We start from the raw sequence: 4,340 nt of genomic DNA on the forward strand, positions 1-4,340 counted from the left end.
GTCCTTACCAATGTACCTGATTCTCCTCTCCTTCGGTGGACCTTGCTCTTCTCCATCCCTTGAAGTTGGCTTGACTGCGACTTGCTTTGGTCAGCGGCCTGTGTGTCACCTGTCACTTCTGCATGGGTGCGCTTAGGGCCCCATGCACTGTTCTCTGTACAGCCCTGGTAACCTGCAGCCACCTGGTGGGACGGATGTGCCCCAGAATGATATGACTGTCTCTCCTTGTCCCGCGAAATGCAGCGTGAGTGATAATGGAGCTTCTGGCCTGTTAAATCACTGAGATCCTTCCTTACTGCGGCAAAACCTAACCTAACCTAGTGTCTTGGTTACTTTTCTCCTGTTGCTGAGGTGAAATACCTGACGCCCAGAATTAAGGAAGGAAGGGTTTATTTAGCTCATAGTTGGCGAAGGTTTCAGTCCATAACCAGCTGGCTCCATGGCAGGGTGGCACACGGCACAAGGGCAAAACCTCAAGGTGGCAGAAGACAGCAAATGCAACAAGAGCAAAAGAGGAAAACAAGCCTCTTTTCCCCCCTTACAATGTAAGCAGCCTACCCACCCTAGGGCGGGTGTAGCCCTCACACCATCTCCGTGCCCTCTTCTTGCTCAGGATGAGGATGTTTACAAAGTGAGGATCCTGCTGGGCGTGGTGGCGCATGCCTGTAATCCCAGCACTCAAGAGGCTGAGGCAAAAAAAAAAAAAAAAAGAGGCTGAGGCAGGAGGATCGCTGAGTTTGAGACCAGCCTGGGCTACAAAGTGAGCTCAAGGCCAGCCTGAACTGCATAGCAAGACCCTGTCTCAAAAAGACAAAAAAAAAAAAAAAACCACAACAAAGTGAGGACCCTGACCTCTGCTGGCTCTTTTCATTAAACTTCTAAACTTTTCAAGATGACACAGTGTATCAACCATAACACCTGGCTTGCACACTAACCCTTCAAGGGTCTCACTGGAAACTTTCTTAAACTCAACTCAAACAAAAACTCTTGCGTTTTTCTCAGGCAGAACTATCAAAGCGGGCATAAAAGACTTTAGGAAATCTGAACGGACCTCCCAGGAGGCCGGGAGAGGCCGGGAGCGAGTCCCTGAGACCCAAGGGTCCAGCACAGAACATGCCAACTGAGCAAGTTATTGCTTTCAGTGGCTGACACTGAAATCTGAGATCGATTTCAGAGCGTTTGACCCTTCAGGGTGCAGATGGGGAAGTGACGGGAAGGAGGAACAACCGGCTCAGGATCGCCGAACCACCCGTGACCGCCTCCGCTTGCTGTCTGCTTTGTGTGGCTGGTCCTCCCAGCTAAGCCGGCCGTCAGCGTCCAGGTCTTCGAGACCTGCTCGCAGTGATACAGGGAAAGAAACTCCCAAGCTGAACGGTGTCTGGGACGAGTTCGTGTTCTCTAAACTCGAGCAATGAATTTTAGGAACCACGAAGGTTAAGAGCAGAACATATTTATTGAGGGAAAGAAAGCTTCTGTCTGAGAGAGGGACAGAAGGGGGCCCGAGTGGGTTGCCCGGGGAACTTGTCTTTTCCAGCAAAACCATGAGGCGAGGTGGGTCCAAGGTGGGGAAAATGGGAAGTTACAAGGTGGGCATGAGGTGGGACAAAACTATGGTCAGCCAATAAGATTACAAGTATAATTGCTCAGGTAAAATTGATTAAATCGGGATCAAATGGGGAAGCAAGGGCGTGAATACGGAACTGGGGCCCTTCCTGTAGGGGGTTGGGTCAGGGACTCTTCAAGGTGACTGCTACCTATTTAGAATATCAATCCCTGAGGTCCATCCCCAGGGAGGTGTGTGGGTGCATCTGTTTAATCTTTTGTCGAGGTCTGGCTCGAAGCAGAAGTGCCTATCTGTCCATTTGCAAGGTATCCAGGTAGCCCAGACAGGCCTCCAACTCACAGCGATACTCTTGCCTCAGCCTCCCAAGTGCTGGGATTACAGGCGTGTGCTGCCACACCTGGCTCCGTGTATGTTTTTAAAACATACTTTAAAGCCGGATGTGGCAGCACAAGTGAAAAAAGTCAGATACACGAACTCAAATATTATGTTTCTCCTATGTAAAAAACTGTATTATATATACATATATAATATAGTATATAATATATACATCATGTATGTGTGTATACATTATATATCATGTATAATACATTATATAGTATATTATATATATATTAGGTTTAATATATACATTATGTTATATATATGGACAGAGAGAGAGAACAAGAATGCAAAATAGAAAAGAAATAGGAGCCAAGGATGGTGGCCCACGCATGTAATCCCAGCACTGGGGAGGCTGAGGCAGGAGGCTTGTTACAAATTCGAAAGCCAGCCTGGGCAACAAAGTGAGCTCAAGGCCAGCCTGAACTGCATGGGAGACCTTGACTCAAAAAGACAAAGAAAGAGAGTTAAACAGGAAGTGAGGAGAAGTTCAAATACTCCCCAACCTGCAAATTCCATTGTTCTAAAAATATCTCAGTACAAAGGCTGACTACTTCCATTTACACAGCCATTCATTTTTGTGCTATTTGTTTCTTTCTTGTAAGAATCTTTTTGGTTTGTCTTGTCCTCTGCTTAACTAGGTTCTTTTCTGATTATAAAATTTTTGTTTTGCATAAGAAATAAAAAGAAGGTTAAAAAAAAAACTTAAAAATCTTTTTCTATTTTAATAGTAGGTTTCTTATTACAATAATACTAAATAAAAGAACTGCTCTACAAATCCAAAATCTAATCCGGCATAATCATTACTAAGACTTTTTCTTTGTCTTCTTCTTTTTTCTCTTTTTGGTACCAAGAATCAAACTCAGGACCTTGTGCTTGCCAGGAAGGCGCTTGTGCCTTTGAGCTATATCCCCGGCCCCTTTTTTTCTGTCTTCTTGATCCTGAAATAGAACCCGGGGGTGCTCCACCAGTGAGCTCCAAGCTCAAGCCCCCTTTTATGAGACAGGGCCTCACTAGGTGACCAGGCTGGCCTCAAACCTTCAATCTCCTTGCCTCAGTCTCTGGGTGCTTAGGCTGTCGCCACCACGCCCAGCTCTAATACTTTTTTCCCTCACTAAAAGTGAATTTGTTACATTTTTCAGCATTTTAAAAAAACCATCTTCAGCCAGACCAGTTCAAGGACAGCCTCACCTACACAGGGTGACTGTCTTAAAACAAAGCCCATTCAGCAGTACTTTGGAGTCACACGCCCCTCCCCGTGCTGTTGGGGTCTCACGCCCCTCCCCCTGCTGCTGGGGTGACCCACAGCCTTGCCCACGGCATCTCCATGTTTGTGGTTCTCATAGTTTACTTAACTGAGCTTCTTCCTTGGATGCTTAGGCTGCTTGGGGTTTGCTTGTTTGTCTTGTTTAAAATCCAGACCACTGTTCAATAAACCAAACTGGACTCGTTTCCCACGTGAGCTCAGGGTGCTTCCTCCAGCAGGATCTCCTGAATTTCACCTGGGTCAAAGGGTTTGGGGGCTGTAGGGGCAGGGCCTGAGAATTTGCGTTCCTTTTTTTTTTTTTTGGTACTAGGAATCAAACGTGTGACCTCAGGCTTGCAGGCAAGCCCTCATGCTGCTGAGCTACATCCCTGGCCCTAGAGAATTTGTGCTCCTAACCGTGCTCCCTGTCAGGGCTTGTACTGCTGGTGCAGGACCTGAGCTAGGCAAACACCCACCAGCCTACGCAGTTCTAAGAAGCCAGTGTCACCTGCCTCCTCCCTCTGCTGTTTTAGACCCACCCGCAGCTGGCTTTATACTCTGTGTCCTATGAGACTTCCTATTCTTCCCCATCCACGACTCCAAATCCCTTTTATCAAAACATCTGCTCGGGAGCTCTGCGGCCTGACGCTGATTTTCTAACAGACACACAGAGGTGCACACGGATTTTCCAAAACTTGTATCTTTTCCTTCCACATTGTGACTCTCAGAAACTCTGGCTAGTAACGAAGTGAACACTGATAAAAGTTCCTTTTTGGGCAAGGACGTGGCTCTGTGCTGCAGCGCTTGCCGGCACGCGCAAGGCCCTGGGTTCCACTCCCAGCAAAAAACTCCTTTCTCAGAACCAGCGCCCGCAGTCCTCGCTCCCGCGGATCTGACCGTCTCTGCGGCTGTCCTGACACAGCGTGTTCCAGAGCCAGAAGAGGCTACGGGCCGGGCAGCACGGAGCTCTACAGTTAACCTGAGTCTTTATTAGGGAAGGGACTCAGGCATCAGGTTCTGGGAAGTTCTCCCTGGGCTCTGGTACTTACTAGCTCGGCTGTGTTCAACAATCACTTTGCAAAATCATCCCTCAGGGGCAAGGAGAGGAGGAGTAGGGCCATGGTGAAACCACGGGGCGGAAACAGCCCTGAG

This window comes from Chinchilla lanigera, unplaced genomic scaffold, assembly GCF_000276665.1.
Source record: "Chinchilla lanigera isolate Chin_1 unplaced genomic scaffold, ChiLan1.0 scaffold00007, whole genome shotgun sequence".
Classification (NCBI taxonomy): Eukaryota; Metazoa; Chordata; class Mammalia; order Rodentia; family Chinchillidae; genus Chinchilla; species Chinchilla lanigera.